We start from the raw sequence: 14879 nt of genomic DNA, 5'->3' as shown, positions 1-14879 counted from the left end.
TACTAAAGGAAAACTGACATTTGTAAAGAAAAAAAAGCCAAAAACATTTTTATTTTCAATGTTCTAACCCCCCAAGTTCAAGATAAAAATTTTAGAGAACTATTCCTGTCCAAAAATGGGCGTAGGTGATTTTTGACCACAGACACTTTTTTCGAGATATAAGACTTCAAACATTTAAGAAAGGGGTGCTTGTTTTAAAGTCGCAATTTACATTTTTAAAATTATTGAGAATTGAGATACGTTAAGACTAATAAGTAGAACATTTCCCACACTTTTCACATCAGTCCGAGCAGAACTTCCAGTTTTACTGGACGTTGAAAATTCTCTATTGGAGTTTCTATGTTACACCTGAATCAGTCGTGGTGCATTTTCCCTTTAAGTAATCAAGATATTTTTATGAAATTTTTAAGTTAAATTGACTTTGATACTATTCCAACCTCATTAGATTATGAGAATGAAATTTTGAAAAGTATGGGATTTTAAGGCGCCAAAATTAAAAACAGACCCCTCGCCTTAACTTTATTATTTCTCAATTTATCCCCAAAAAGTTTTCAGATTTGAGTTCAGCATAAAGAGTTCAGTTTAAAAAAAATGGGCCGTGTGGTCACCTTTTGACTCCTTATCGGATCTTTCAGAGACCTGAGTACTTTTAGAGTTTTCTTGATTTCATCGTGTTTTTAGAGTCATCGTACTTTGAGCGGTTGGCGAGTGTAGAAAGCGAAGGTTTGGAACGTTAGGTGCGTAGCTATATTTTTTCAACAAGCGCTCTGCTAGACTGGAAATGTATCCCATAATGGTTCCCTTCATTTTGCTACATCGAATATCACATCAAACAAGAGATATCACTGTTTTAAGATATTTGACCGGGATTTTAGTAGAAAACTTAAGTCTCTGCTACTTGAAATGCGTAGATCCTTAAGTGTTTCGTAGAAGGATTTCCATTAATTAAGCCAAATCATGTTAAATTAGAAGTTTCTGGAGAAAACAAAAACATGAATCCCCTTTCATGACCGTCAAAAAAGCATATTTTACAAGATGAATTTATTCTTAATAAAATTAAAATAAATTTGATGTTTGAAAAAAATTAAGCGGCAGCGTAATTGGAAGGCTTTCACAATGCTTTAATTTATACACCTCTTCTGTCCGAATTTTCACAATCAGATAGCTATATATACTGAAAGGAAAAGGAAACGCAGGTTAGCATAATATTCGAAAAAATTTGATTGCATGACCGAAAATTACAAAAATTGGTCAGATGAGAAATTTTGTTACTATGCACCAAATTTAGTGTCCAGAATCACTCAGCCGTAAAATTTATGACATCACATAGAGAAAACGCTAAAAAGACCAAAACACGTTCCATTTGATGACGACGAGTTTGTCAACAAATATTGTTGGTGCATCACCTGAGGTTAACACATTGTTTTTCAATATTTAAAGACGATATGAATTTCTTGCAATCTTGGTACAGTTTACGTAAGTTCCATGGGGTCTGGTTTTCGAATTACCTAATTAATTAAAAAGGCAATTATTTAATTAAAAAGGCAACAACGGGTAACTAAGCAGTTTCTTGTAAAATTTTCTCGATAAAACTTATTACCCAGTGTCGCAGAGGGCCTGGAATGGGTTTTAATTAACCATGACGAAGACGTGAGCGCAAAACAGAGTTATGTGATGAGTGGGTTATTCGTCCTGTATTCATATCCTTAAATCGCTATGTTACAACGCGAAATGTAATAACAACGCGAAATGTAATAAACCTGGATTATTACATTTTGCGTTATTACATTTTGCGTCGAGATCAACGCAAAATGTAACAACGCAAAATGTAATAACACAATTTTTAGGTTATTACATTTTGCGTTGATCTCGACGCAAAATGTAATAACGTGCTTTTTCGTTGCTACATTTTGTGTTATTTTATTTTTGCACTGAAGACAACGCAAAATGTGATAAAACAATATGTAATAAAACAAAATATAATTAATATTTTTGATTGCGTTGAACGAAAAAGATCATAAAATTGATTCAAATATATACATGTAACCAACATGGGAAACGCGCTGTAAAAATATTTTGAATTAAAACAATGAGATCAACGTTAGGGCTTTTTCCTTACATAATACAACAAAATGTATGACTCTGATTTTAGTTATATTGAATACACTGTACTTAATTACAAAGAATTTATTTAACTTTGATTGGCATATTTTTGATCGTCTTATTAAATTTCTAACCAATAAAACATATTTAATTAACAAAGATTGACCATAGGTTCATTAAAAGCTCTTGATATGCATTTTCGGCACGTATACATTGGTTAACAAATGAATAGAAGTGTATGTGTGTGTCAAGCGATGATCGGAGAGGCAGGGATAGGGCGGGGTGTTTACTTCGTATGTTTATTATTGTATTACTGTGGACATGCAGAAAAAATCCGTTTTATTATAGGATGGAGAGAGAGAGAGAGAGAGAGAGAGAGAATTTTGATTTTGCTTGTCTGTAATGCTGGAGATTTGCAAGGAACAGTATGGTATCATTATTGTCAATAATCCCCTTCCCGCTAAACATGAACGCCTGCTAGTACAAATGAATATTTTTTTTTAATTCATTGCAATTGTCTATAAAAAGGCAAAAACACACAGCTCAATACCCAAACAACCTACCCACAGATGCACGTTTCAAATTTGCAACACATATCTAATATGAATGCATTTATTAAACTGATTGGGAATACATGTAACTAATTTAATCAATATACTAAAAAAATATTAATTGTAAGAAATTGATCTAATTAAATCTTTTGTTTTATTTTCTTTTCATCAGCTACTACACTATTGAAAATCTGTCCAACGAAAAAATGTGTTATTACATTTTGCGTTCCTGTCTTTTGGTTAATCTCGACGCAAAATGTAACAACGCAAAATGTTATAATCCAAAAATTGTGTTATTACATTGTGCGTTATTACATTCTGCGTTGATCTCGACGCAAAATGTAATAACGCGAAATGTAATAATTCTCCAAAATGTGTTGTTACATTTTGCGTTGTTACATTCTGCGTTGATTTCGACGCAAAATGTAATAACGCAAAATGTAATAACACAGGTTTATTACATTTCGCGTTGTTATTACATTTTGCGTTGTAACATCGCTACCTTACTACCGCCGAAACCGCCTTTCATATAATACACTATCATAATTATTACCTTCAAACGAGATATTAAAGGGAAAAATTCCGCAATTTGATTTTTTTGAGCCGGTCCACTTAATATTGCGTTCCTCTCATTGGCGCATGCGCGCGTAGTATGACTAGTTTTTTTGGCGTGGTCACCCATGCACAATATAGCAAGGGATAGAAAGATAAACACTTTGATAAATTCCACGAAAAGGAGAAATAAGGCTCGTGACAGATGCGCAGGAGAGAAATTAAAGATATTGGGAGTTTTCGATTTTCACTTTTGGGGGTATCGGCATATGAGCTTCATTAATTAATAACTCATTAATTATTAAACAAAATCAAATGGGATTTTGGATATATCTTTTTGAAAGTTAGAAAAGAATACCGAAAAAGAAAATAAAGGAAAAATAAAATAAATACACCTCAAAAGTTTACCCTGCGTTTCTTTTTCCTTTCAGTATAGTTCTGGAGCTTGTCAAGGTATAAAGACATTATTATTATATATCAAGCTCAGAAGTCCTTAAATGTACAAAATAGGAGCAGAGCAAACATGAACCTCAAAAACTTCAAAGGTGGGATAGTAAAAAATTGAGAAGTGAGCATCTCCTGCCCACCGGTCACACCTGCCGTATGTTCCTTGTCATGATTGGGAAATATTAGTAGATATGTTGATAATTCAGTGTGTTACTTTATGGTCGATTGTTACAACGCGAAATGTAATAACAACGCGAAATGTAATAAACCTGGATTATTACATTTTGCGTTATTACATTTTGCGTTGATCTCGACGCAAAATGTAATAACGCAAAATGTAATAACACAATTTTTAGATTATTACATTTTGCGTTATTACATTTTGCGTCGAGATCAAAGAAAAATGTAATAACGTGATTTTTCGTTGTTACATTTTGCGTTCTTTTATTTTTGCACTGAAGACAACGCAAAATGTAATAAAACAATATGTAATAGGGTGAGTTCACCATGCATCGGACACATACCTTGCTTCGGACAACTTTAGGCAATAAACTCTCTTTCAACTTAAGAGTTCTGTGTATTTATTTGTTTCTGTCATAAAGACGAAGATTTAAACTTTTTAATGATACCGATTGCGTTTATCATGTTGTGATAAAAATACCCCACAAATGGCCTTGAAGTTACGTCACATTTTTACATCATCTAAGGGGAATAACCCGAAATTTATGATTTTGCAATTTTTAGAGTTATCGTTCTTTTAAATTCGACTTCCACGGAACGAGTCGGACTTTGGTGAATTTTGTCAGGGATTGGTAATTTTACATAAATTATAATTAAATTTCACTTCATTGTTTGTTTAATTCTTATTAGAGCTGGTTTTTACCAGTATGCTATTTTCACCGTACATCGGACACAAATTAACCATGCATCGGACACTTTTCGATGCAAAGGTAAGCACTACCATTTTCATACAGAACCCAGCTGACAGCTGTTTTTTGCGGAAAAAGAAAATAAAAACTCTATATTTTCAGTCAAAATACAAGTTATCGATATATGACGTCTGGAATTTTACTCAATTTATTTCTACAAACCAGAGTATGATAAACCATGAGAAAAAGGCGCGAATTACGGCATTATAAGCATTTTAAAGCATTTCTTAGGCAGAGTGAGGTCTAGAGAATCATTCTACATTTGTGCAATAATATCGTCGATTAAATTAAAGTTGAGGGTTATTTCTTAGATGAAAGATGAAAATATATCCATATCAAGGATTTTAAAGCACTGTGATAAAGGTATGATATTTTTCCAGTCTCCATACCGTCTGTCCGATGCATGGTGAACAATGTCCGATCCATGGTGAATTTTCAGTTTTTTCTAAAAACTCGATTTTCGGGGATATTTTCTCAATAAACGGCATATAATTGTGTCCTAAATTGTTATTTTAATCACAAACTAAATGTTAAACTCCATTTTGATAATTTTCCGTCGGTAGCGATATCGCTAGAACTTGTTGAAGTACAAGGGTATCCGATGCATGGTGAATTCACCCTAAAACAAAATATAATAATTTTTTTTATTGCGTTTAACAAAAACGGTGATAAAATATATTCAAACATACACATGTTACCAAAATTAGAAACACGCTGTAAAATATTTAGAACTAAAACAATGACACTAAAGTTAGGTCTTCTACGGACATCAATACATCTTAATGCATCGTTTTTCTGACTCTGATTTTAGTATAATGAATACACTGTACTTAATTATACAGAATTAATTGAACTTTGATTGGCATATTTTTGATATTCTTGTTAAATGTCTAACAAAACATTTTCAATTTTTAAAAAATTAACGATAGGTTCATTAAAAGCTTTTGATATGCATGTTCGGCGTGTATACATTGGTCAACAAATTAGAAGTGTAAGTGTATTAGAAGTGTATGTGTATGTGTTAAGCAAGGAGGGGCAGGGGTAAGGTGGGGTATTTACTTCGTATTACTGTGGACATGCAGAAACAATCAATTTAATATAGGATGGAAAGAAAGAGAGAGATAGAATTTTTTTCCTATTGTTTTATTTTCTTTTCATCGGTCTAGAGTCGCGAAGTAAGGAGTTACGTCGCGGGTTCGAATCCCACTGTGGGACGTGGAGACCGGTCTTAATTAAAATGAGACCGTATAAACCGAGGTCCCGTGTGGCAGTAGGTGCTGACACGAAAAAGATCCCTCCCTGCTTAATGGCCCTTAGTGCCGAGTATAAGACAAAATTTGCAGCTCTCCGCCGGCAAGTGGCGACGTCTTCATATGTGTGAAAAATTCTCTACAGGGACGTTAAACAATATACAATCAATAAATCGGTCTTTTCATCGGCCACTACACTATTGAAAATTGTACTCAATCTGGCTGATGAAAAAAGTGTGTTATTACATTTTGCGTTCCTGCCATTTGCTTAATCTCGACGCAAAATGTAACAACGCAAAATGTAATAATTCAAAAATCGTGTTATTACATTTTGCGTTATAACATTTTGCGTTGATCTCGACGCAAAATGTAATAACACAAAATGTAATAATTCAGGTTTATTACATTTCGCGTTTTATTACATTTCGCGTTGTAACAGTTGATATACTATACTTATGAAAAACGTCAGTCAGCATATGACGTTAGTCGAATTTGCTGACAAGTTCACTGTATCGACCATTAAACACACGAAATGATGATTCTAAACGAGACTGTTGATATTTTGTTTTAGCAACTTGTTTGTCTTTAACATACCAAGTTAAAAAAAAAGTTCGTATGTAGAGCATGTTCTTGAGCATCGAATTAATTGAGATCTATATAAACCCATTATGCAGTAGACAAAGTTACATGTGTATTGCTGCATAAAGTAAGGAAGGAAGTTAACAATGAATATTATAAGAAATCTTGTGAGTTGATTCTGGTCTGTATTACATAATTTTTATTAATTGAAAGTATTAAGCATATACAGGAATTTTTTCTACTGAACTCATTTTAACAGGATTACATGCACTTCCAAGACAGCAATATTTAACCCTTAGCATTTTTAGTGAAGACGATGTTAACACTTTTAAATCATTAGGTACAATTTTTCATAAGGACATATGTATGTCAGTGCACTAGCCTATTTCCTACAGCAAGTCTATCGAATATCTGTTTATTCAAGTCACGTGACACCCCACTGATACATACAATTTGTTATTTAGTATGGCGCATACCTATTCATCATAGATACCTACAATATTATCGGTTCCTTGATTTTCACGAGTACCTGTTATTGTAAATGGTCTTTGCAACCTCAAATCGCGAAAAAAAATTAGCAAATGGAAAGTTGGTCAAGAGATTTTACATAGATTTGAGCACATCGGATTGTTTGTTAGTCCGAAAAGTATAGAATTGTAGTGTTTTGGATAAGGTTGTGTTAATCTGAAAAATGAAGGACAATTTGATCACTAACAATGATCAAGGATGAGTACAATGTATTATCCATATGTATTTGAGCAGAATGAACTGCTTGTCCCCACAAATATGATATGACTAAATTCTGCTCTAAGAAGCTGTACTTACGGTTTTCTTTCCAGAGGTTAATATCAATTTCATTCCATTTTTCGAACCCAATCTCTTTCAATTTTGCAAAAATTATTATTCTTATATTCTTATTTCAACCATATAAGTAATGTCAATTGTTAGGTATTAATCTTATTTACATATTTCAGATCAAGTTCCGGAGGAAATTCTCAAATGGGACTTCGGAGCAAGGAAGAGATTTCTGGAAAGTTTTAAACGTGGTTTTGATCAAGTGTTTAGAGGCAGATGTTTTATTGTAGGTTGCGCGGGAGCAGGAAAAACAACACTTCTTCATAATCTCCAGAGAAAGAGGAAGAATAAGTCAAGGGAACCCCCAGAGTCAACAACGGGGCTTGACGTTTACGAGGATCTTTTTGTCATATCTTCGGAAAAGAATAGAAATAAGACCTTGTATGGTAAAATAAAAAAAAATCTTTTCGTCATCATCAGAAAATAACCGAGTAATACGAACAGAAAGCACATTTGCAACAAATATGAACAATGAAAGTAAAAAATCCAATTTATGAATAATCTTTTTTTGTGTTTCATCATTAAATTTCATCATTTAAATGTCTTTATATTTCCACAATATTAACAAATTTCACGGATATAGTATTTATTAGGAATTTTACATATTCCACACGTATTAGTTCCTGTATTCCTAAATGGATTTAGGATTAATTCTTGTCTGATGTTTTCAGATTCAAAAGCATGGTCTAATTAACTTCACTAAATTTTAATTGAAGGATATTGACAAATAAGTTTAGGTTACATGTACCTCTTCGTCCAGAATCTCTTTCAGTGTAAAAGAGTTGTAAATTGCATGAAACAATGAGTCTGTTTGTTAGTTTGTTACTTTTATCTTTGATCAAGTTGAACTATGTTTATACGCTTTTCATATTCATGATGAGACCCTTTTTTGAATTATCCATATATTTTGCCATAATATCTATAAATCATTATGAATACAGTGAAAAAACTAATCAAATCATACAGATCGATTGTGTATGGGATGACCATGTAAAGTAACATATATGATAATCTGACGAAGAAGATAAGAATTAAGATTTCAAAAAAAAAAAATTAAATACACTTCAAATTGAACTTGATACATGATGAAAACAGCCTTTTATGGTGTGTTTTTTTTTCTAATGCTTGGAAAATTGTCCTGGGTATCCATCTATATAATCTTAATCGTTAACATCATTTGATATATGTTGGGTTCATATCTCTCAGTTGATTCAATACGCAAGAGCATAATCTACTTACGCAAGAGCATATTCTACTTGCCCCGTAGAGAAACTTGCCCCGTGGTGATCCTGGTAAGAATAGGTCCTCAGTACCCCCTTGCTTGTCGTAAAATGCGACTAAATGGGACGGTCCTTCGGATGAGACCGTATAAACCGAGGACCCGTGTCACAACAGGTGTGGCACAATAAAGATCCCCACATGCTCAAAGGCCGTTAGTGCCGAGCAAAGGCCTGGATTTGCAGCCCTTCACCGGCAATGGTGACGTCTCCATGTCAGTGAAATATTCTGGAGAGGGACATTAAACAGTATACAATCAATCAAGCAATTATATTCTACTTTTATACAATTTCCAAATAGATATAGATCATTGACAAACAAATTAATGAGAGAAGGAAATCAGTTTCTGTTTATTTTTATTTTTAATCTATACAAATATTTTTTTTTAAGTCTCATTTTTTTTTAAAGTTTGAAAGAAATATTAAAAACTGTCATTTACTATATCTTGACCTTAAGACTGCATAAAATTAGTTTCAATAAAAATATTTTAAGAAAAAACGAAAAAAGAAACAATGAAACAATGGTTAGTCATATGAGAGATGAAAATATTGAATTTTGTTTTTGTTTTTTTTTTTTCAGATTATAAAACGCAAACAACCTCAAATATGCTATTCTCCAGAACACAGAGAAGAAAAAAATCACAAAAATCAAACTGTCTCAGTGTTATGGATTTTGCAGGACAAGTGGCGTATTATGCTTGTCATCAGGTATATTTCTCCCGCAGAGCGATTTATCTGCTGGTTGTAGACATGTCAAAAGATCTATATGCTGAAATTGGAAGCTCTGACAGACAGAATGTCAAAGGCTCCCTTTTTGAACATTGGAGTTCGCAGGGTTAGTATATTTTTTATCCTTAATGGATACTTCAGAAATGAGTAAATACCATTAAAATGCGTCATTCAGTTACTTGTAGAAAAAAGCTACATCTATAAATATTATATACGTATACATGCATTTATCAAAAATGTTTTTATATGAGAGAGGTCGATATCAAAGCCTATGCTGTCATTCCAGATTATTTCACCTTTTGGTTACAAACGATTCGAACATATAGTGAAGATTATTCTGGACAGAATGTTACTTCTCCTGTGATTGTAATAGCCACACATAAAGATCGCAAGACGGTTTGTTTGCACTTTATTAAAAATACGACCTTCAATAAAAAAGATTTTTTTTATGTTTTCTTCTTCCAATGAAAATAAGAAAGGAAAGAATGCATTTTGTCAAAGGATAGATTAATGTTTCCTGGCACGACAAGGCGACACGTATATCAAATGAACATTTGTACATATCCTTTTTTCTCAAATCTTGTGTAAAATAAAAAAAAAATGTTCAATTCTTTGAATGAATTTATGTCGAAGAAGTCAAAGTAATTTGTTTATTTTTTTTAAAATTATGTAAACCTTATGAACCTTTCTTTCAATTTTTCTGCATTTACTGGTATATTTACAATTTTATATATTTATAGATCTATTGTATCCTAAAGTCAATCTAAAATTGTGTGTGAAATGGTAATAAATCTTCATCTTGTTTTCCTTCATTTATTATTTTTCAGGATGTATCTGAGAGCGACTCAATTGAAGATGGAGATGATTTTTACAAACAACTTACGAGAGGAGTACCGACAACATTACACAATCTATTAAATGATGAATCGCACTGGTACTATGAACTAGAACTTCCCCCAAAGAGAAAGACAAAGAAACAATTACAAGCCATTGAAGAGGTCAGACAAGGTATTGCGGAATCAGTCATAAATCTCCCATCCTGGGGTGAGAAGGTACCCGCTACCTGACTACAATTTGAAAAGATTATACGTGAAAAGAGGGAACTAAAAATTTTATCTCGGGATGAAATGAAGGCATTCTATGTAACGGATGATGATTTTGATGATATGTTAAGGTTTTATCACGAAATAGGAATCATACTATTTTTCCCCGATGAGCATTTAAGGAACACCATCATTGTTGATATTCAATGGTTTGTTGATTCCTTCAAACACATCATAACAGACGAAACGCATGTCCCAAACAAATGCCACAAACATGCACTTAAACCTCGATGGCAAAATTTTAATAGAAGTGGCATTCTGCCAGAATCTCTTTTGCTTGACATATGGAAACTTGATGGGAGGAAAAACTATACAATATCGAAAGACAAAATTATACCATACATGGAAAAACTTGGTATATTGGCGAGGATGGAATTGTCTGAACAGAAAAGGGAACCACACTACTATATTCCAAGTATCAACAAAATTGATTTTATGAGAAGAGATTTCATTGAAAAGGGAAACCATACTTCAATTTTAACATTTCATTTTAAAACGTTTTTACCACACTTCTTCTTTTACCGCCTCATTGTGACACTGTTTGGAATTTGGAGACCCATTGGTGATGATTCCTTGATGAAAAATGCTGCTATTTTTAAAGCTGGCGAAGATGATATCTATCACCATGTTATTATTGCTGTTAATAAAACATCAATTCAGTTACAGGTGTATACCCGAGCCACTACAATTCCATTAAAAGTGGAAATGATCGCAAAAATCAGAAATCAGGTTGAAAAACAAATGCATGAAATAACGTCAACATTTCATAAAAAATCACAGTACGAAATAGGCTTCCATTGCCCTTGTTCATCTGTTAAAATAACAGACGAGGACGAAGATAGTTTTATTTCTGAAGACAAGCTGATGAGGACTACGAAGAAGATAATACCGTGTCCAAACCATCAAAAGTATTACACAGTCATCAATAAGGAGGACATTCTGTCTTACTGGACAGAGGTAAGGAATGTGTCCCTTCATTATCGGTTTATATCTATAATCAATACACTATAAAATACTATATTTACGCTTTAAAAAAAAAGACATAAGCACAGTTGCCTTTTTTCGGAGAAATGGTATTTTCCAATTGCTTTGAATATTTATTTTTTTTAGGGGGGGATTTAGTCATAAAATGAGAACAGAACTAAACATAAAGCTCATGAGTCTTCATAAACATTCATGTTTGTGATATTTTTTTTCCTTGAAGAAAATTGTGTAAACAGATGAAGCAATTTAAATGTTCTCCATATATCTATATTAACATATCCTTCTTTATTTTTTTTTATTTTTTTTTTTAAATTATTTTTTTAATTCTTCTTTTCTTCCGCATTGACTGTAAATACTTTAGCAAAATTATTTCTTACATACACTTTTAAAGGAAAACGTTTAATTTAAAGGTTTCTAGCTTATAGGCTTAAGTACAATCTATATGTATTAACTTTTTAATGTTATTTTTCTTTCCTTTTTGTAGAACTGGAGCAATAATAGACAAAATTCTCCTTTAAGTTTAGGTAAGACAAACCCTTAATAGTGAATAATTTCATTTTCTCTTTCTGGTTTCAGAATGTAAGACACCATTTTTACATACATTGAAACCTCAAACTGGATCATACAAATTTCTGTATTTTCCATTGGTATTTTAACAGACGAAAAATAATATTGGATTTTTTTTTTACTTCAGGAAAAAGAAAAATAATCTGGTCTCCTTCAAATCATTAATTAAATATAAATTAGCACATTTAATAAAATTTATCATAAATGCTACTCAGAAAAATAAATTGAATGGCAAAAATTCATTCTAGAGAAAAGGAAGTTAGGAGGTTATATAAATTAATATAATAAAGCTGTGAATAATAGAAATTACATAAGCATGTTATCGTATAATATATTTAATTTTAAAACAATAATATAATTACAAAATTTCTTACGCTTAGCTAAAGTACTTTATTTTATAATTTCAATTTTTTTTACTGTCACCAAAGCTCAGTTAGTATAGCGCTTGCTCCGCGTTTTGACTGTCTTTTGTGTATGAAACTTCCTTTGCCACACACTTGGCATCTTCAAGTGAATATATTTTTTATGGGACATTCAGACAGCGGTCCCGTTTCAAGGTTGACATTGTTGCGATAATTATCCCTCTTTTTTCAATGGTCGTAAGAGCAATGTAATGGTTCACCCGGTTTTTGGTGACGTTTCTATAAGAATGCAACATTCTCAAATGCGACATAAAATAACACTTAATAAATAAATTCACAATGCAACATACATTTTTTTCTATAAAGGTACCTAAATGTTATTGTATGTAGACATTTTCATTTACGTATGAACACTTTTGACTCATCCATAAAATTCATGTAACAGCCTACACATTTGGCGACGCACGTTTTTATTTTAAAATGCAGAGGGTTTGAATAAGGAATAGTCCCTATTTATTTTGAAAATCAACTTTTAAATTTTCATTATGCAATAGAATATATTATTTGAGTAATTGATCTGCTTGAAATAAGAACATAATATCTTCTTGATAAAAGTTTTATTGAGATTTCAATTCGTCTACTTCGCAGAAATAACACATGGAGAAGAAAAAGACAATTTTAGTCGCTATTCTTCCTTGAGAATGCTAGGGATACAGGCTTTAAGAATTTTCTTCAACAAAATTGTTCCTCCATCAGAACTGGGAACTATTACAGCAAAAAATCAATCTTCGATGAAAAGTGGTCCATATAGATTCAACGACAAACAATTGCAGATAATTTTTCCCAGTCCAGGTAATTTTTTTTCTAAGGATTTTTAAGAGATTTCAGTACCTTTGACTTCAATAACGGATGCTAAAAACATACTTATAACTCAATCTAATTTTAATACATGCTATTGTAAATATAACTTTTCAATTTTAGACTGCTACTTCCCTGCAATTTATACTAAGTACTTCAGAATAGTTTTCTCTAAGGATTTTGAATACTATTTAAATTTCTCTGAAATTTATATTTTAGAATTATTTTCTATAAAGACATTGAATGACATTTAATGCATATCATTAATTTTAATGAAACGTATATTTCAAAAATGTAAAATAGGGTTTATCCTTATAGTAAACATTTTTTAATGATTTCTTACACTTATTTAACATCTATTACAAAACAAAGAGAGATAATTTCATATTATTAGTAAAACATATTTTTCACATTAGAAATCAATAGAGAACATGACATATATTTAGAACAACCCCCGTCGAAAGAAATATTCCTTTTCATGGGTTATATGGAACGTCATTTTACAAATTAATACCTAAGCACTCTGTTTCACGTGCGGGACATACGTTTATAACGAAAAAAAATGACAAATTATCCTTTTTCACCTATGTCAAGGGAATTTACAACTTATTTTATACATATATATGTTGTATTTGTTTGCGTAAAACATGAAAATGATGTAAGGGACATTTAATCATTGCAGGCACGAAAAATGTTTCATCGGAAAGCTTTGATGAAACTATAATGTACAAAATCTTGAGAAACTACACTGATGTACAGCCACCTATGTCTGGATGGGGGAAAGATCCGAAAGATGAAGATATAACAAAAACTGACGATGTTGAGAGACTACGCAAGCATCGAAATTTTCTTGCACATCAGACAAATAATACAATGAATAGTCATGTGTTCAGACTCAAATGGTTGGATTTGTCTCAAGTAAATGTTTCATCACAATTTGATCCTCATGATTTTTATGTGAACATCTATCTCATAAAGATTGAAATCTTTTTCTGCTTACTTTTTGTAGGTTATACTGAGGCTTAGCGACGGGATTCTTGAACAGGAAATAAACAAGACCTTATCCAAGTGGACCTGGTAGAAATTTTAGGGTGTTTGTAAATTTGATAGATATTCATAAACAGTTATAACAAAAAAGGAGATCACATAAACATATTTAACCATAGCTATTTTCGATTTAATGTACATAGATTATAATGCTACATTGTGTTATTCACACTTTTTTGTTCACAAACAATGTAAATATCTTGTATTAAGCGCTTTCTAATGTATGTAAATAATTGCGCTTTTTTCGCGAAACTAACCGGAATCTTTTTTCCGGATAATGTTAAGCCATTAGATTAAAACTCTGTCTTTTATGACATGGAAGTAAACTTCCGACTTTGACTACGAATGGAAGACAAAGCTTTTTTCGGTCTTCTAGCTCACCCTTCAAAGGTATGTTTTTCGTTATCTTTTGTAAATATTTTCATTTTCTTTTCTTTGTTTCTTTTCTTGTTATTTTTGGCTCATTAACACGTTGTATCAGTTTGTCACACAATCGTAGCACTGCAGTTGGTAATGTTCATGTAGAATTTTTCAATTTTGATGTCGTTTGAGTTATCGTGTATTTCACTTAATGTTAGAGGGCTAAGCGCAAAAATAAAGAGACTCGGTATCTTTACATGGCTAAAAAATTCCTTTAATAACAGTTTTATATTTTTACAAGAAACGTACTCAGCCTCAGAGAATTA

This window comes from Saccostrea cucullata, unplaced genomic scaffold (genome assembly GCF_032062105.1).
Source record: "Saccostrea cucullata isolate Sc308-1 unplaced genomic scaffold, CSIRO_AGI_Scuc_v1 ctg1175, whole genome shotgun sequence".
Taxonomy (NCBI): Eukaryota; Metazoa; Mollusca; class Bivalvia; order Ostreida; family Ostreidae; genus Saccostrea; species Saccostrea cuccullata.
This window is presented reverse-complemented; position numbering follows the sequence as displayed.